This window comes from Somniosus microcephalus, unplaced genomic scaffold, assembly GCF_052327205.1.
Source record: "Somniosus microcephalus isolate GS21.2 unplaced genomic scaffold, FLI_Smic_1.0 unresolved_chr1, whole genome shotgun sequence".
NCBI classification, from domain to species: Eukaryota; Metazoa; Chordata; class Chondrichthyes; order Squaliformes; family Somniosidae; genus Somniosus; species Somniosus microcephalus.
The window spans coordinates 26,063,537-26,083,117 of record NW_028225179.1 but is presented as its reverse complement, the minus strand read 5'-3'; the positions used below and the strand labels follow the sequence as shown (position 1 = coordinate 26,083,117).

Here is a 19,581-nt window from a genome sequence, read left to right as displayed (position 1 = left end):
GTCTCTTCCTCTGAGCCCACCCCCCCTCCTAGTTTAGTGTCGTCTGCAAATTTGGAAATGCTGCATCCGACTCCCTGATCCAGGTCATTAATGTAAATTGTGAACAGCTGGGGGCCCAGGACAGATCCCTGTGGTACCCCACTTGTTACTGCCTGCCATTCAGAAAATGAGCCGTTTATTCCAACTCTCTGTTTTCTATCTGACAGCCAGTTCCCTATCCACGCCAAAACTTTCCCCTTTATCCCATGAGCCTCAATTTTCCATGCTAATCTTTTATGTGGGACCTTATCGAAGGCCTTTTGGAAGTCCAGGTACACCACATCTACTGGCTCTCCCCCATCTATTCTACCAGTTACTCCCTCAAAAAATTCCAATAGATTAGTCAAGCACGATTTACCCTTTGTAAATCCATGTTGACTCTGTCCTATCCTGTCCCCATTTGCTAAGTGCTCCGCTATTTCATCCTTAATGATGGACTCCAGCATTTTGCCCACAACTGATGTAAGGCTTACAGGTCTGTAATTACCTGCTTTTTCCCTACCCCCCTTTTTGAATAGTGGGGTAACGTTAGCTACCCTCCAATCCATCGGCACTGTTCCCGAGTCTAATGAATTCTGAAAAATCATCCTTAGTGCATCCGCTATCTCTAGGGCCACCTCCTTCAGTACCCTAGGATGCATGTTATCAGGCCCTGGGGATTTGTCCACCTTCAATCCCTTTAGCTTCCTTAACACCATATCCTTAGAGATATTGATTTGCGTCAGTTCCTCCTTTGCCAATGTCCCTATTTCTCCCGATATCCCAGGGAGGTTTTTTGTGTCTTCCTTCGTAAAGACTGACCCAAAGTATGCATTTAGTTGATCTGCCATTTCCTTATTTCCCATTATATATTCCCCCGTATCTGACTGCAATGGACCAACTTTGGTTTTCACCAGTCTTTTCCTTTTGATATACTTATAAAAGCTTTTGGAGTTAGTTTTTATATTTTCCGCCAGCTTGTTTTCGTAAGCTATTTTGCCCCTCTTGATTATGCCCTTTGCCCTCCTTTGCTCTATCTTAAACTGTTCCCAATCTTCCGCTCTGGCGCTTTTTTTGGCTATTTTATACGCCCTATCTTTGGATTTTATGCTGTCTCTAATTTCCCCTGTTATCCACGGTTGAGTCACCTTTTTAGATTTCCTTTTATGCCAGATTGGTATAAACAATTTTTGCAATTTTGTCATTCTATCTTTAAATGTTTGCCATTGTTTATCTACCTCCAGTCCTCCCAGGAACGTTGTCCAATCAGACCTACTCAGTTCCCGTCTCATGGCATCATAATTCCCCTTGTTTAAATTCAGGACCTTAGTCTCTGAGTCAATTTCTTCGCTCTCCATTTCGAGTGAGAAATCGATCATGTTATGATCGCTCTGACCCAAGGGTCCCCGTACAACAAGATTACTGATTAGTCCCTTCTCATTGCACAGTACCCAGTCCAATATAGCCTGTTCCCGAGTTGGTTCCTCGACATATTGATCCAGATAACCATCCCTCAAACACTCAAGGAATTCCTCCTCCTCATTATTTTTACTGATTAGGCTAGTCCAATCTATATGTAAGTTAAAGTCACCTATGATGACAGCTGTGCTCTTATTGCACGCTTCTCTAATTTCCCTCGTGATGCCCTCCCTAACCTCTATTTTACTATTTGGAGGCCTATATACCACTCCTATTAATGTTTTTCGCCCCTCGCTATTTCTTAGCTCCACCCATATAGATTCTGTATTAACTGAGTTAATATCCTTCCTTTCAATTGCATTTATCCCCTCTTTTACTAGCAATGCTACCCCTCCTCCCTTTCTTTTTTGTCGATCCTTCCTAAATACTGAATACCCCTGTATGTTAAGCTCCCAGCCCTGCTCACCCTGCAACCATGTTTCCGTAATCCCAATTAGGTCATAATTATTAACCTCTATTTCCACAGCTAATTCATCTACCTTGTTCCTGATGCTTCTCGCATTAAGGTATAAAACCCTCAGGCTTTTTTTATGCTCACATTTTTTATGAATTAGTTTGGCCCTTTGTTTTTTGTTCCTCACCCTTTTATCATTTATTTCTGTCTGCCTTTCACTTTCCTCTATTTCACTACATAGGTTTCTAGCCCCCTGCCATACTAGTTTAAATGCTCCCGAACTGCTTTATCAAAAATTACCCCGAGAACATCAGTTCCATCTCTGCACAGGTGTAGACCGTCCCTTTTGTATAGGTCACACCTACCACAAAACTGGTTCCAATGCCTCAAAAATTTAAAACCCTCCCTCTTACACCACTGCTCAAGCCACGTATTTAGCCTAACTATCCTGTTCTCTGTACTCTTACTAGCACGTGGCACTGGTAGTAATCCAGAGATTACTACCTTCGAGGTCCTACTTTTTAGCTTGGCTCCTAACTCCCGAAATTCTACTTGTAGGACCTCTTCCCTTTTTTTAGCTACGTCGTTGGTACCAACATGTATCACGACAACTGGCTGTTCCCCCTCCCCCTCCAGAATGTTCTGCACCCGCGCCGAGACATCCTTGACCCTTGCACCAGGAATGATCCGGGACTGTGAGCACTCTCTTTTTAAGCAGACCCAGAGTGATTAACAACTGACCACGACCCATTCCATTATAGACAGGCCTGATTTTCAATGCTTATGAAATCGATGGCAACATATATCGGACTGTTTCTATAACAGGCGGCCGATTACGATGCCCGCTTTTCTGTTGTGTGACAAATTGAAAGTTTACTCCATTGTAATTTTCCCTTTATCTCCGTCATTTCTCTCCAGCCAAATGAACTGAGTCTAGGTGTCAGCCGTGGCTCAGCGGCAGCAAAGACAAGCACCACTCCAGAGACTTGAGCAGATAATCCAGGCAGACACTCCAGTGCAGTAATGACGTAGTGCTGCACTGTTGGTGCCTCCGTCTTTCTAGTAAGACGTTAAACCGGGCCCTCGGATCCCATGAGAGTATGCCGAAAAGAACGAGGATGTCTCGCCCATTAGTTATATCTCAACCAAAGACACTAAAGCAGAAAATCTCGTCATTAAGGTTGATAAATATTTCTGAAATTACATTGCCTCCTAAAGGAGAAATTTATGTTTCTGCTCCCTAATCATTTGGCTCTGGTCCCGCTACTCTTTAATTCGGTGACAATCTCAGCAGAAGAAAGGAGGAGTTCGACAATCTCCGAATCGCGATCACTGCTCCAACTTCATTCAAGAAGTTGAAGAATTGCAGTGGTCTCTCTTAATTTTAACAAGATATGAGTAATGCATGGGGCACAGACCAGGAGCACCAGAGCGCCTCTGACGAAATTGCATTTGAAAGCTTATTTTAGACAAGATTCAGTTAAATGCTCGGAAAGTGTACCAGTATCAAACGTAATAACGACGAGGATGGGAGCTGAACCCTCGCGTACAGATCGGCAATAGATTAACTGTCTATCGCCTTAACCTTTCGGCCACCTCGACTCAACCATATACTGCTCTCAGCCATTTCATTTCCTGCTTTTTGCATCTAAGCAGAAATACCCTGAAAGAAAGTCCACTTCACCGCTTATCCTGCCCGTGCACCCAGATCAACAATGTTGAAAATGTACAATCAGCTTAATGTAAGCAAAAGGCCTTCCACTGCTTCAGTTGAGGGACTGTCAAAAATGTTCGGTTTGAAGCCAGATTCGGAACAGAAAAAGTGTCGCCCAGTTAATTAAACGACTGCGGCAGAACTCGAACCTGCAATCTTCTGATGACTGAATAACTCATAACCGAAGTCAGACGCCTTATCCATTAGGCCACGCAGCCGCTGATACTGCTGGTTGTCTTTTTATGGGGAGAATTGTGAGCAGATTCAAGGAAACTGCTCGCAAAAAGAAGCGGATTGAGGAAAAGTTAAACATTGTAACTGAATGAACAGGACTTCTGCGAGCTGGGTTTGCACCAGCGCAGGGAATCACAATGCAACTTGAAACACAGCATCGGTGGTTCGTTGGTCTAGGGGTATGACTCTCGCTTAGGGAATTTTCGTGGCTTAAAATGCGAGACGTCCCGGGTTCAAATCCCGGGCTGAGCCCCGCCGCATTTAGTTAAACTCAACACCTCGGTCATGAAAGCTGAAACCGTTCTACTTTAAAAAATACGGAATTAATCGGGACTGTGAGCTCTGCCATTTTAAACAGAAACAGAATGATCCGGGAATGTGAGCACTCCCGGTTTAAATAGACCCAGAGTGATTAACAACTGACCACGACCCATTCCATTATAGACAGGCCTGATTTTCAATGCTTATGAAATCGATGGCAACATAAATCGGACTGTTTCTATAACAGGCGGCCGATTACGATGCCCGCTTTTCTGTTGGATGACAAATTGAAAGTTTACTCCATTGTAATTTTCCCTTTATCTCCGTCATTTCTCTCCAGCCAAATGAACTGAGTCTAGGTGTCAGCCGTGGCTCAGCGGCAGCAAAGTCAAGCACCACTCCAGAGACTTGAGCAGATAATCCAGGCAGACACCCCAGTGCAGTAATGAGGTAGTGCTGCACTGTTGGTGCCTCCGTCTTTCTAGTAAGACGTTAAACCGGGTCCTCCGATCCCATGAGAGTATGCCGAAAAGAACGAGGATGTCTCGCCCCTTATTTATATCTCAACCAAAGACACTAAAACAGAAAATCTCGTCATTAAGGTTGATAAATATTTTTGAAATTACATTGCCTCCTAAAGGAGAAATTTATGTTTCTGCTCCCTAATCATTTGCCTCTGGTCCCGCTACTCTTTCATTCGGTGACAATCTAAGCAGAAGAAAGGAGGAGTTCGACAATCTCCGAATCGCGATCACTGCTCCAACTTCATTCAAGAAGTTGAAGAATTGCAGTGGTCTCTTTTAATTTTAACAAGATATGAGTAATGCATGGGGCACAGACCAGGAGCACCAGAGCGACTCTGACGAAATTGCATTTGAAAGCTTATTTTAGGCAAGATTCAGTTAAATGCTCGGAAATTGTACCAGTATCAAACGTAATAATGACGAGAATGGGAGCTGAACCCTCGCGTACAGATCGGCAATAGATTAACAGTCTATCGCCTTAACCTTTCGGCCACCTCGACTCAACCATATACAGCTCTCAGCCATTCCATTTCCTGCTTTTTGCATCTAAGCAGAAATACCCTGAAAGAAAGTCCACTTCACCGCTTATCCTGCCCGTGCACCCAGATCTACAATGTTGAAAATGTACAATCAGCTTAATGTAAGCAAAAGGCCTTCCACTGCTTCAGTTGAGGGACTGTCAAAAATTGTCGGTTTGAAGCCAGATTCGGAACAGAAGAAGTGTCGCCCAGTTAATTAAACGACTGCGGCAGGACTCGAACCTGCAATCTTCTGATGACTGAATAACTCATAACCGAAGTCAGACGCCTTATCCATTAGGCCACGCAGCCGCTGATACTGCTGGTTGTCTTTTTATGGGGAGAATTGTGAACAGATTCAAGGAAACTGCTCGCAAAAAGAAGCGGATTGAGGAAAAGTTAAACATTTTAACTGAATGAACAGGACTTCTGCGAGCTGGGTTTGCACCAGCGCAGGGAATCGCAATGCAACTTAAAACATAACATCGGCGGCTCGTTGGTCTAGGGGTATGATTCTCGCTTAGGGAATTTCCATGGCTTAAATTGCGAGAGGTCCCGGGTTCAAATCCCGGACGAGCCCCGCCACATTTAGTTGAATTCAACACCTCGGTCATGAAAACTGAAATCGTTCTCCTTTAAAAAAAACGGAATGATCCGGGACTGTGAGCTCTGCCATTTCAAACAGAAACAGAATGATCCGGGACTGTGAGCACTCTCTTTTTAAACAGACCCAGAGTGATTAACAACTGACCACGACCCATTCCATTATAGACAGGCCTGATTTTCAATGCTTATGAAATCGATGGCAACATAAATCGGACTGTTTCTATAACAGGCGGCCGATTACAATGCCCGCTTTTCTGTTGGGTGACAAATTGAAAGTTTACTCCATTGTAATTTTCCCTTTATCTCCGTCATTTCTCTCCAGCCAAATGAACTGAGTCTAGGTGTCAGCCGTGGCTCAGCGGCAGCAAAGTCAAGCACCACTCCAGAGACTTGAGCAGATAATCCAGGCAGACACTCCAGTGCAGTAATGAGGTAGTGCTGCACTGTTGGTGCCTCCGTCTTTCTAGTAAGACGTTAAACCGGGCCCTCGGATCCCATGAGAGTATGCCGAAAAGAACGAGGATGTCTCGCCCATTAGTTATATCTCAACCAAAGACACTAAAGCAGAAAATCTCGTCATTAAGGTTGATAAATATTTCTGAAATTACATTGCCTCCTAAAGGAGAAATTTATGTTTCTGCTCCCTAATCATTTGGCTCTGGTCCCGCTACTCTTTAATTCGGTGACAATCTCAGCAGAAGAAAGGAGGAGTTCGACAATCTCCGAATCGCGATCACTGCTCCAACTTCATTCAAGAAGTTGAAGAATTGCAGTGGTCTCTTTTAATTTTAACAAGATATGAGTAATGCATGGGGCACAGACCAGGAGCACCAGAGCGCCTCTGACGAAATTGCATTTGAAAGCTTATTTTAGACAAGATTCAGTTAAATGCTCGGAAAGTGTACCAGTATCAAACGTAATAACGACGAGGATGGGAGCTGAACCCTCGCGTGCAGATCGGCAATAGATTAACTGTCTATCGCCTTAACCTTTCGGCCACCTCGACTCAACCATATACTGCTCTCAGCCATTTCATTTCCTGCTTTTTGCATCTAAGCAGAAATACCCTGAAAGAAAGTCCACTTCACCGCTTATCCTGCCCGTGCACCCAGATCAACAATGTTGAAAATGTACAATCAGCTTAATGTAAGCAAAAGGCCTTCCACTGCTTCAGTTGAGGGACTGTCAAAAATGTTCGGTTTGAAGCCAGATTCGGAACAGAAAAAGTGTCGCCCAGTTAATTAAACGACTGCGGCAGGACTCGAACCTGCAATCTTCTGATGACTGAATAACTCATAACCGAAGTCAGACGCCTTATCCATTAGGCCACGCAGCCGCTGATACTGCTGGTTGTCTTTTTATGGGGAGAATTGTGAGCAGATTCAAGGAAACTGCTCGCAAAAAGAAGCGGATTGAGGAAAAGTTAAACATTTTAACTGAATGAACAGGACTTCTGCGAGCTGGGTTTGCACCAGCGCAGGGAATCACAATGCAACTTGAAGCACAGCATCGGTGGTTCTTTGGTCTAGGGGTATGACTCTCGCTTAGGGAATTTTCGTGGCTTAAAATGCGAGACGTCCCGGGTTCAAATCCCGGACTGAGCCCCGCCGCATTTAGTTAAACTCAACACCTCGGTCATGAAAGCTGAAACCGTTCTACTTTAAAAAATACGGTATTAATCGGGACTGTGAGCTCTGCCATTTTAAACAGAAACAGAATGATCCGGGAATGTGAGCACTCCCGGTTTAAATAGACCCAGAGTGATTAACAACTGACCACGACCCATTCCATTATAGACAGGCCTGATTTTCAATGCTTATGAAATCGATGGCAACATAAATCGGACTGTTTCTATAACAGGCGGCCGATTACGATGCCCGCTTTTCTGTTGGGTGACAAATTGAAAGTTTACTCCATTGTAATTTTTCCCTTTATCTCCGTCATTTCTCTCCAGCCAAATGAACTGAGTCTAGGTGTCAGCCGTGGCTCAGCGGCAGCAAAGTCAAGCACCACTCCAGAGACTTGAGCAGATAATCCAGGCAGACACCCCAGTGCAGTAATGAGGTAGTGCTGCACTGTTGGTGCCTCCGTCTTTCTAGTAACACGTTAAACCGGGTCCTCCGATCCCATGAGAGTATGCCGAAAAGAACGAGGATGTCTCGCCCCTTATTTATATCTCAACCAAAGACACTAAAACAGAAAATCTCGTCATTCAGGTTGATAAATATTTTTGAAATTACATTGCCTCCTAAAGGAGAAATTTATGTTTCTGCTCCCTAATCATTTGCCTCTGGTCCCGCTACTCTTTCATTCGGTGACAATCTCAGCAGAAGAAAGGAGGAGTTCGACAATCTCCGAATCACGATCACTGTTCCACATTCATTCAAGAAGTTGAAGAATTGCAGTGGTCTCTTTTAATTTTAACAAGATATGAGTAATGCATGGGGCACAGACCAGGAGCACCTCTGACGAAATTGCATTTGAAAGCTTATTTTAGGCAAGATTCAGTTAAATGCTCGGAAATTGTACCAGTATCAAACGTAATAATGACGAGAATGGGAGCTGAACCCTCGCGTACAGATCGGCAATAGATTAACAGTCTATCGCCTTAACCTTTCGGCCACCTCGACTCAACCATATACTGCTCTCAGCCATTCCATTTCCTGCTTTTTGCATCTAAGCAGAAATACCCTGAAAGAAAGTCCACTTCACCGCTTATCCTGCCCGTGCACCCAGATCTACAATGTTGAAAATGTACAATCAGCTTAATGTAAGCAAAAGGCCTTCCACTGCTTCAGTTGAGGGACTGTCAAAAATTGTCGGTTTGAAGCCAGATTCGGAACAGAAGAAGTGTCGCCCAGTTAATTAAACGACCGCAGCAGGACTCGAACCTGCAATCTTCTGATAACTGAAAAACTCGCTAACCGAATTCAGACGCCTTACCCATTAGGCCACGCAGCCGCAGATGCTGCTGAGCTTCTTTTTATGGGGAGAATTGTGAGCAGATTCAAGGAAACTGCTCGCAAAAAGAAGCGGATTGAGGAAAAGTTAAACATTTTAACTGAATGAACAGGACTTCTGCGAGCTGGGTTTGCACCAGCGCAGGGAATCGCAATGCAACTTAAAACATAACATCGGCGGCTCGTTGGTCTAGGGGTATGATTCTCGCTTAGGGAATTTCCATGGCTTAAATTGCGAGAAGTCCCGGGTTCAAATCCCGGACGAGCCCCGCCACATTTCGTTGAATTCAAAACCTCGGTCATGAAAACTGAAATCGTTCTCCTTTAAAATAAAACGGAATGATCCGGGACTGTGAGCTCTGCCATTTCAAACAGAAACAGAATGATCCGGGACTGTGAGCACTCTCTTTTTAAACAGACCCAGAGTGATTAACAACTGACCACGACCCATTCCATTATAGACAGGCCTGATTTTCAATGCTTATGAAATCGATGGCAACATATATCGGACTGTTTCTATAACAGGCGGCCGATTACGATGCCCGCTTTTCTGTTGGGTGACAAATTGAAAGTTTACTCCATTGTAATTTTCCCTTTATCTCCGTCATTTCTCTCCAGCCAAATGAACTGAGTCTAGGTGTCAGCCGTGGCTCAGCGGCAGCAAAGTCAAGCACCACTCCAGAGACTTGAGCAGATAATCCGGGCAGACACCCCAGTGCAGTAATGACGTAGTGCTGCACTGTTGGTGCCTCCGTCTTTCTAGTAAGACGTTAAACCGGGCCCTCGGATCCCATGAGAGTATGCCGAAAAGAACGAGGATGTCTCGCCCATTAGTTATATCTCAACCAAAGACACTAAAGCAGAAAATCTCGTCATTAAGGTTGATAAATATTTCTGAAATTACATTGCCTCCTAAAGGAGAAATTTATGTTTCTGCTCCCTAATCATTTGGCTCTGGTCCCGCTACTCTTTAATTCGGTGACAATCTCAGCAGAAGAAAGGAGGAGTTCGACAATCTCCGAATCGCGATCACTGCTCCAACTTCATTCAAGAAGTTGAAGAATTGCAGTGGTCTCTTTTAATTTTAACAAGATATGAGTAATGCATGGGGCACAGACCAGGAGCACCAGAGCGCCTCTGACGAAATTGCATTTGAAAGCTTATTTTAGACAAGATTCAGTTAAATGCTCGGAAAGTGTACCAGTATCAAACGTAATAACGACGAGGATGGGAGCTGAACCCTCGCGTGCAGATCGGCAATAGATTAACTGTCTATCGCCTTAACCTTTCGGCCACCTCGACTCAACCATATACTGCTCTCAGCCATTTCATTTCCTGCTTTTTGCATCTAAGCAGAAATACCCTGAAAGAAAGTGCACTTCACCGCTTATCCTGCCCGTGCACCCAGATCAACAATGTTGAAAATGTACAATCAGCTTAATGTAAGCAAAAGGCCTTCCACTGCTTCAGTTGAGGGACTGTCAAAAATGTTCGGTTTGAAGCCAGATTCGGAACAGAAAAAGCGTCGCCAAGTTAATTAAACGACTGCGGCAGGATTCGAACCTGCAATCTTTTGATGACTGAATAACTCATAACCGAAGTCAGACGCCTTATCCATTAGGCCACGCAGCCGCTGACACTGCTGGTTATCTTTTTATGGGGAGAATTGTGAGCAGATTCAAGGAAACTGCTCGCAAAAAGAAGCGGATTGAGGAAAAGTTAAACATTTTAACTGAATGAACAGGACTTCTGCGAGCTGGGTTTGCACCAGCGCAGGGAATCACAATGCAACTTGAAGCACAGCATCGGTGGTTCGTTGGTCTAGGGGTATGACTCTCGCTTAGGGAATTTTCGTGGCTTAAAATGCGAGACGTCCCGGGTTCAAATCTCGGGCTGAGCCCCGCCGCATTTAGTTAAACTCAACACCTCGGTCATGAAAGCTGAAACCGTTCTACTTTAAAAAATACGGAATTAATCGGGACTGTGAGCTCTGCCATTTTAAACAGAAACAGAATGATCCGGGAATGTGAGCACTCCCGGTTTAAATAGACCCAGAGTGATTAACAACTGACCACGACCCATTCCATTATAGACAGGCCTGATTTTCAATGCTTATGAAATCGATGGCAACATAAATCGGACTGTTTCTATAACAGGCGGCCGATTACGATGCCCGCTTTTCTGTTGGGTGACAAATTGAAAGTTTACTCCATTGTAATTTTTCCCTTTATCTCCGTCATTTCTCTCCAGCCAAATGAACTGAGTCTAGGTGTCAGCCGTGGCTCAGCGGCAGCAAAGTCAAGCACCACTCCAGAGACTTGAGCAGATAATCCAGGCAGACACCCCAGTGCAGTAATGAGGTAGTGCTGCACTGTTGGTGCCTCCGTCTTTCTAGTAAGACGTTAAACCGGGTCCTCCGATCCCATGAGAGTATGCCGAAAAGAACGAGGATGTCTCGCCCCTTATTTATATCTCAACCAAAGACACTAAAGCAGAAAATCTCGTCATTAAGTTTGATAAATATTTTTGAAATTACATTGCCTCCTAAAGGAGAAATTTATGTTTCTGCTCCCTAATCATTTGGCTCTGGTCCCGCTACTCTTTCATTCGGTGACAATCTCAGCAGAAGAAAGGAGGAGTTCGACAATCTCCGAATCGCGATCACTGCTCCAACTTCATTCAAGCAGTTGAAGAATTGCAGTGGTCTCTTTTAATTTTAACAAGATATGAGTAATGCATGGGGCACAGACCAGGAGCACCAGAGCGCCTCTGACGAAATTGCATTTGAAAGTTTATTTTAGACAAGATTCAGTTAAATGCTCGGAAAGTGTACCAGTATCAAACGTAATAACGACGAGGATGGGAGCTGAACCCTCGCGTACAGATCGGCAATAGATTAACTGTCTATCGCCTTAACCTTTCGGCCACCTCGACTCAACCATATACTGCTCTCAGCCATTTCATTTCCTGCTTTTTGCATCTAAGCAGAAATACCCTGAAAGAAAGTCCACTTCACCGCTTATCCTGCCCGTGCACCCAGATCAACAATGTTGAAAATGTACAATCAGCTTAATGTAAGCAAAAGGCCTTCCACTGCTTCAGTTGAGGGACTGTCAAAAATTGTCGGTTTGAAGCCAGATTCGGAACAGAAGAAGTGTCGCCCAGTTAATTAAACGACCGCAGCAGGACTCGAACCTGCAATTTTCTGATAACTGAAAAACTCGCTAACTGAATTCAGACGCCTTACCCATTAGGCCACGCAGCCGCAGATGCTGCTGAGTTTCTTTTTATGGGGAGAATTGTGAGCAGATTCAAGGAAACTGCTCGCAAAAAGAAGCGGATTGAGGAAAAGTTAAACATTTTAACTGAATGAACAGGACTTCTGCGAGCTGGGTTTGCACCAGCGCAGGGAATCGCAATGCAACTTAAAACATAACATCGGCGGCTCGTTGGTCTAGGGGTATGATTCTCGCTTAGGGAATTTCCATGGCTTAAATTGCGAGAGGTCCCGGGTTCAAATCCCGGACGAGCCCCGCCACATTTAGTTGAATTCAACACCTCGGTCATGAAAACTGAAATCGTTCTCCTTTAAAAAAAACGGAATGATCCGGGACTGTGAGCTCTGCCATTTCAAACAGAAACAGAATGATCCGGGACTGTGAGCACTCTCTTTTTAAACAGACCCAGAGTGATTAACAACTGACCACGACCCATTCCATTATAGACAGGCCTGATTTTCAATGCTTATGAAATCGATGGCAACATATATCGGACTGTTTCTATAACAGGCGGCCGATTACGATGCCCGCTTTTCTGTTGGGTGACAAATTGAAAGTTTACTCCATTGTAATTTTTCCCTTTATCTCCGTCATTTCTCTCCAGCCAAATGAACTGAGTCTAGGTGTCAGCCGTGGCTCAGCGGCAGCAAAGTCAAGCACCACTCCAGAGACTTGAGCAGATAATCCAGGCAGACACCCCAGTGCAGTAATGAGGTAGTGCTGCACTGTTGGTGCCTCCGTCTTTCTAGTAAGACGTTAAACCGGGCCCTCGGATCCCATGAGAGTATGCCGAAAAGAACGAGGATGTCTCGCCCATTAGTTATATCTCAACCAAAGACACTAAAGCAGAAAATCTCGTCATTAAGGTTGATAAATATTTCTGAAATTACATTGCCTCCTAAAGGAGAAATTTATGTTTCTGCTCCCTAATCATTTGGCTCTGGTCCCGCTACTCTTTAATTCGGTGACAATCTCAGCAGAAGAAAGGAGGAGTTCGACAATCTCCGAATCGCGATCACTGCTCCAACTTCATTCAAGAAGTTGAAGAATTGCAGTGGTCTCTCTTAATTTTAACAAGATATGAGTAATGCATGGGGCACAGACCAGGAGCACCAGAGCGCCTCTGACGAAATTGCATTTGAAAGCTTATTTTAGACAAGATTCAGTTAAATGCTCGGAAAGTGTACCAGTATCAAACGTAATAACGACGAGGATGGGAGCTGAACCCTCGCGTACAGATCGGCAATAGATTAACTGTCTATCGCCTTAACCTTTCGGCCACCTCGACTCAACCATATACTGCTCTCAGCCATTTCATTTCCTGCTTTTTGCATCTAAGCAGAAATACCCTGAAAGAAAGTCCACTTCACCGCTTATCCTGCCCGTGCACCCAGATCAACAATGTTGAAAATGTACAATCAGCTTAATGTAAGCAAAAGGCCTTCCACTGCTTCAGTTGAGGGACTGTCAAAAATGTTCGGTTTGAAGCCAGATTCGGAACAGAAAAAGTGTCGCCCAGTTAATTAAACGACTGCGGCAGGACTCGAACCTGCAATCTTCTGATGACTGAATAACTCATAACCGAAGTCAGACGCCTTATCCATTAGGCCACGCAGCCGCTGACACTGCTGGTTATCTTTTTATGGGGAGAATTGTGAGCAGATTCAAGGAAACTGCTCGCAAAAAGAAGCGGATTGAGGAAAAGTTAAACATTTTAACTGAATGAACAGGACTTCTGCGAGCTGGGTTTGCACCAGCGCAGGGAATCACAATGCAACTTGAAGCACAGCATCGGTGGTTCGTTGGTCTAGGGGTATGACTCTCGCTTAGGGAATTTTCGTGGCTTAAAATGCGAGACGTCCCGGGTTCAAATCTCGGGCTGAGCCCCGCCGCATTTAGTTAAACTCAACACCTCGGTCATGAAAGCTGAAACCGTTCTACTTTAAAAAATACGGAATTAATCGGGACTGTGAGCTCTGCCATTTTAAACAGAAACAGAATGATCCGGGAATGTGAGCACTCCCGGTTTAAATAGACCCAGAGTGATTAACAACTGACCACGACCCATTCCATTATAGACAGGCCTGATTTTCAATGCTTATGAAATCGATGGCAACATAAATCGGACTGTTTCTACAACAGGCGGCCGATTACGATGCACGCTTTTCTGTTGGGTGACAAATTGAAAGTTTACTCCATTGTAATTTTTCCCTTTATCTCCGTCATTTCTCTCCAGCCAAATGAACTGAGTCTAGGTGTCAGCCGTGGCTCAGCGGCAGCAAAGTCAAGCACCACTCCAGAGACTTGAGCAGATAATCCAGGCAGACACCCCAGTGCAGTAATGAGGTAGTGCTGCACTGTTGGTGCCTCCGTCTTTCTAGTAAGACGTTAAACCGGGCCCTCGGATCCCATGAGAGTATGCCGAAAAGAACGAGGATGTCTCGCCCCTTATTTATATCTCAACCAAAGACACTAAAGCAGAAAATCTCGTCATTAAGTTTGATAAATATTTTTGAAATTACATTGCCTCCTAAAGGAGAAATTTATGTTTCTGCTCCCTAATCATTTGGCTCTGGTCCCGCTACTCTTTCATTCGGTGACAATCTCAGCAGAAGAAAGGAGGAGTTCGACAATCTCCGAATCGCGATCACTGCTCCAACTTCATTCAAGCAGTTGAAGAATTGCAGTGGTCTCTTTTAATTTTAACAAGATATGAGTAATGCATGGGGCACAGACCAGGAGCACCAGAGCGCCTCTGACGAAATTGCATTTGAAAGTTTATTTTAGACAAGATTCAGTTAAATGCTCGGAAAGTGTACCAGTATCAAACGTAATAACGACGAGGATGGGAGCTGAACCCTCGCGTACAGATCGGCAATAGATTAACTGTCTATCGCCTTAACCTTTCGGCCACCTCGACTCAACCATATACTGCTCTCAGCCATTTCATTTCCTGCTTTTTGCATCTAAGCAGAAATACCCTGAAAGAAAGTCCACTTCACCGCTTATCCTGCCCGTGCACCCAGATCAACAATGTTGAAAATGTACAATCAGCTTAATGTAAGCAAAAGGCCTTCCACTGCTTCAGTTGAGGGACTGTCAAAAATTGTCGGTTTGAAGCCAGATTCGGAACAGAAGAAGTGTCGCCCAGTTAATTAAACGACCGCAGCAGGACTCGAACCTGCAATTTTCTGATAACTGAAAAACTCGCTAACTGAATTCAGACGCCTTACCCATTAGGCCACGCAGCCGCAGATGCTGCTGAGTTTCTTTTTATGGGGAGAATTGTGAGCAGATTCAAGGAAACTGCTCGCAAAAAGAAGCGGATTGAGGAAAAGTTAAACATTTTAACTGAATGAACAGGACTTCTGCGAGCTGGGTTTGCACCAGCGCAGGGAATCGCAATGCAACTTAAAACATAACATCGGCGGCTCGTTGGTCTAGGGGTATGATTCTCGCTTAGGGAATTTCCATGGCTTAAATTGCGAGAGGTCCCGGGTTCAAATCCCGGACTGAGCCCCGCCACATTTAGTTGAATTCAACACCTCGGTCATGAAAACTGAAATCGTTCTCCTTTAAAAAAAACGGAATGATCCGGGACTGTGAGCTCTGCCATTTCAAACAGAAACAGAATGATCCGGGACTGTGAGCACTCTCTTTTTAAACAGACCCAGAGTGATTAACAACTGACCACGACCCATTCCATTATAGACAGGCCTGATTTTCAATGCTTATGAAATCGATGGCAACATATATCGGACTGTTTCTATAACAGGCGGCCGATTACGATGCCCGCTTTTCTGTTGTGTGACAAATTGAAAGTTTACTCCATTGTAATTTTCCCTTTATCTCCGTCATTTCTCTCCAGCCAAATGAACTGAGTCTAGGTGTCAGCCGTGGCTCAGCGGCAGCAAAGTCAAGCACCACTCCAGAGACTTGAGCAGATAATCCAGGCAGACACTCCAGTGCAGTAATGACGTAGTGCTGCACTGTTGGTGCCTCCGTCTTTCTAGTAAGACGTTAAACCGGGCCCTCGGATCCCATGAGAGTATGCCGAAAAGAACGAGGATGTCTCGCCCATTAGTTATATCTCAACCAAAGACACTAAAGCAGAAAATCTCGTCATTAAGGTTGATAAATATTTCTGAAATTACATTGCCTCCTAAAGGAGAAATTTATGTTTCTGCTCCCTAATCATTTGGCTCTGGTCCCGCTACTCTTTAATTCGGTGACAATCTCAGCAGAAGAAAGGAGGAGTTCGACAATCTCCGAATCGCGATCACTGCTCCAACTTCATTCAAGAAGTTGAAGAATTGCAGTGGTCTCTCTTAATTTTAACAAGATATGAGTAATGCATGGGGCACAGACCAGGAGCACCAGAGCGCCTCTGACGAAATTGCATTTGAAAGCTTATTTTAGACAAGATTCAGTTAAATGCTCGGAAAGTGTACCAGTATCAAACGTAATAACGACGAGGATGGGAGCTGAACCCTCGCGTACAGATCGGCAAGAGATTAACTGTCTATCGCCTTAACCTTTCGGCCACCTCGACTCAACCATATACTGCTCTCAGCCATTTCATTTCCTGCTTTTTGCATCTAAGCAGAAATACCCTGAAAGAAAGTCCACTTCACCGCTTATCCTGCCCGTGCACCCAGATCAACAATGTTGAAAATGTACAATCAGCTTAATGTAAGCAAAAGGCCTTCCACTGCTTCAGTTGAGGGACTGTCAAAAATGTTCGGTTTGAAGCCAGATTCGGAACAGAAGAAGTGTCGCCCAGTTAATTAAACGACTGCGGCAGGACTCGAACCTGTAATCTTCTGATGACTGAATAACTCATAACCGAAGTCAGACGCCTTACCCATTAGGCCACGCAGCCGCTGATACTGCTGGTTGTCTTTTTATGGGGAGAATTGTGAGCAGATTCAAGGAAACTGCTCGCAAAAAGAAGCGGATTGAGGAAAAGTTAAACATTTTAACTGAATGAACAGGACTTCTGCGAGCTGGGTTTGCACCAGCGCAGGGAATCACAATGCAACTTGAAGCACAGCATCGGTGGTTCGTTGGTCTAGGGGTATGACTCTCGCTTAGGGAATTTTCGTGGCTTAAAATGCGAGACGTCCCGGGTTCAAATCCCGGGCTGAGCCCCGCCGCATTTAGTTAAACTCAACACCTCGGTCATGAAAGCTGAAACCGTTCTACTTTAAAAAATACGGAATTAATCGGGACTGTGAGCTCTGCCATTTTAAACAGAAACAGAATGATCCGGGAATGTGAGCACTCCCGGTTTAAATAGACCCAGAGTGATTAACAACTGACCACGACCCATTCCATTATAGACAGGCCTGATTTTCAATGCTTATGAAATCGATGGCAACATAAATCGGACTGTTTCTATAACAGGCGGCCGATTACGATGCCCGCTTTTCTGTTGGGTGACAAATTGAAAGTTTACTCCATTGTAATTTTTCCCTTTATCTCCGTCATTTCTCTCCAGCCAAATGAACTGAGTCTAGGTGTCAGCCGTGGCTCAGCGGCAGCAAAGTCAAGCACCACTCCAGAGACTTGAGCAGATAATCCAGGCAGACACCCCAGTGCAGTAATGAGGTAGTGCTGCACTGTTGCTGCCTCCGTCTTTCTAGTAAGACGTTAAACCGGGTCCTCCGATCCCATGAGAGTATGCCGAAAAGAACGAGGATGTCTCGCCCCTTATTTATATCTCAACCAAAGACACTAAAACAGAAAATCTCGTCATTAAGGTTGATAAATATTTTTGAAATTACATTGCCTCCTAAAGGAGAAATTTATGTTTCTGCTCCCTAATCATTTGCCTCTGGTCCCGCTACTCTTTCATTCGGTGACAATCTCAGCAGAAGAAAGGAGGAGTTCGACAATCTCCGAATCGCGATCACTGCTCCAACTTCATTCAAGAAGTTGAAGAATTGCAGTGGTCTCTTTTAATTTTAACAAGATATGAGTAATGCATGGGGCACAGACCAGGAGCACCAGAGCGACTCTGACGAAATTGCATTTGAAAGCTTATTTTAGGCAAGATTCAGTTAAATGCTCGGAAATTGTACCAGTATCAAACGTAATAATGACGAGAATGGGAGCTGAACCCTCGCGTACAGATCGGCAATAGATTAACAGTCTATCGCCTTAACCTTTCGGCCACCTCGACTCAACCATATACTGCTCTCAGCCATTCCATTTCCTGCTTTTTGCATCTAAGCAGAAATACCCTGAAAGAAAGTCCACTTCACCGCTTATCCTGCCCGTGCACCCAGATCTACAATGTTGAAAATGTACAATCAGCTTAATGTAAGCAAAAGGCCTTCCACTGCTTCAGTTGAGGGACTGTCAAAAATTGTCGGTTTGAAGCCAGATTCGGAACAGAAGAAGTGTCGCCCAGTTAATTAAACGACCGCAGCAGGACTCGAACCTGCAATCGTCTGATAAATGAAAAACCTCGCAATTGAAATCAGACGCCTTATCCATTAGGCCACGCAGCCACTGATGCTGCTGCACCCGTTTTTATGGGGAGAATTGTGAGCAGATTCAAGTAAAATGCTAGCAAAAGGAAGCGGATTGAGGAAAAAATAAACATATTTTAACTGAATGAACAGGACTTCTGCGAGCTGGGTTTGCACCAGCGCAGGGAATCGCAATGCAACTTGGAGCGTAACACTGGCGGCTCGTTGGTCTAGGGGTATGATTATCGCTTAGGGATATTTCTCTGGCTTAAACATGCGAGAGGTCCCGGGTTCAAAGCCCGGACGAGCCCAGTCGCATTTAGTTAAACTCAACACCTCAGTCATGAAAGCTGAAATCGCTCTACTTTAAAAAAAACGGAATGATCCGGGACTGTGAGCTCTGCCATTATTAAACAGACACAGAATGATCCGGGACTGTGAGCACTCCCGGTTTAAACAGACCCAGAGTGATTAACAACTGACCACGACCCATTCCATTAAAGACAGGCCTGATTTTCAATGCTTATGAAATCGATGTCAACATAAATCGGACTGTTTCTATAATAGGCGGCCGATTACAATGCCCGCTCTTCTGTTGGACGACAAATTGAAGGTTTACTCCATTATAATTTTTCCATTACTCTCCAGCCAAAGGAATTGAGTGTAGGTGTCAGCCGTGGCTCAGCTGCAGCCAACTCAAGCAGCACTCCAGAGATTTGAGCACATAATCCAGCCTGACACTCCAGTGCAGTACTGAGGTAGTGCTGTACTGTTGGTGCCCCCGTCTTGCTAGTAAGACTTTAAACCGGGCCCTCCGATCCCATGAGAGTATGCCGAAAAGAACGAGGATTTCTCGCCCATTATTTAGCTCTCAACCAAAGACACTAAAACAGAAAATCTCTTCATTAAGGTTGATAAATATTTTTGAAATTACATTGCCTCCTAAAGGAAAAATTTATGTTTCTGCTCCCTAAACATTTGCCTCTGGTCCCGCTACTCTTTCATTCGGTGACAATCTCAGCAGAAGAAAGGAGCAGTTCGACAACCTCCGAATCACGATCACTTTTCCACATTCATTCAAGAAGTTGAAGAATTGCAGTGGTCTCTTTTAATTTTAAC

At 44.5% G+C, this 19,581-nt stretch overlaps 7 non-coding genes across 7 annotated transcripts; 4 read left to right on the top strand and 3 right to left on the bottom strand.

Annotated features, from left to right (window-relative positions):
• Window positions 1–5,364: 5,364 nt before the first annotated feature.
• On the bottom strand, window positions 5,365–5,454 carry trnar-ucg (transfer RNA arginine (anticodon UCG)). Its single transcript is given in 2 exon segments — window positions 5,365–5,400; window positions 5,418–5,454. It is a non-coding gene; the product is annotated as a tRNA-Arg (tRNA).
• Window positions 5,455–5,632: 178 nt separating this feature from the next.
• trnap-agg (transfer RNA proline (anticodon AGG)) lies at window positions 5,633–5,722 on the top strand. Its single transcript is given in 2 exon segments — window positions 5,633–5,668; window positions 5,687–5,722. It is a non-coding gene; the product is annotated as a tRNA-Pro (tRNA).
• Window positions 5,723–6,994: 1,272 nt separating this feature from the next.
• trnar-ucg (transfer RNA arginine (anticodon UCG)) lies at window positions 6,995–7,084 on the bottom strand. Its single transcript is given in 2 exon segments — window positions 6,995–7,030; window positions 7,048–7,084. It is a non-coding gene; the product is annotated as a tRNA-Arg (tRNA).
• Window positions 7,085–8,887: 1,803 nt separating this feature from the next.
• Window positions 8,888–8,977, top strand: trnap-agg (transfer RNA proline (anticodon AGG)). The gene is given in 2 exon segments: window positions 8,888–8,923; window positions 8,942–8,977. It is a non-coding gene; the product is annotated as a tRNA-Pro (tRNA).
• A 3,174-nt stretch (window positions 8,978–12,151) lies between these two features.
• trnap-agg (transfer RNA proline (anticodon AGG)) lies at window positions 12,152–12,241 on the top strand. The gene is given in 2 exon segments: window positions 12,152–12,187; window positions 12,206–12,241. It is a non-coding gene; the product is annotated as a tRNA-Pro (tRNA).
• Window positions 12,242–13,514: 1,273 nt separating this feature from the next.
• trnar-ucg (transfer RNA arginine (anticodon UCG)) lies at window positions 13,515–13,604 on the bottom strand. The gene is given in 2 exon segments: window positions 13,515–13,550; window positions 13,568–13,604. It is a non-coding gene; the product is annotated as a tRNA-Arg (tRNA).
• A 1,811-nt stretch (window positions 13,605–15,415) lies between these two features.
• Window positions 15,416–15,506, top strand: trnap-agg (transfer RNA proline (anticodon AGG)). The gene is given in 2 exon segments: window positions 15,416–15,451; window positions 15,470–15,506. It is a non-coding gene; the product is annotated as a tRNA-Pro (tRNA).
• Window positions 15,507–19,581: the final 4,075 nt, after the last annotated feature.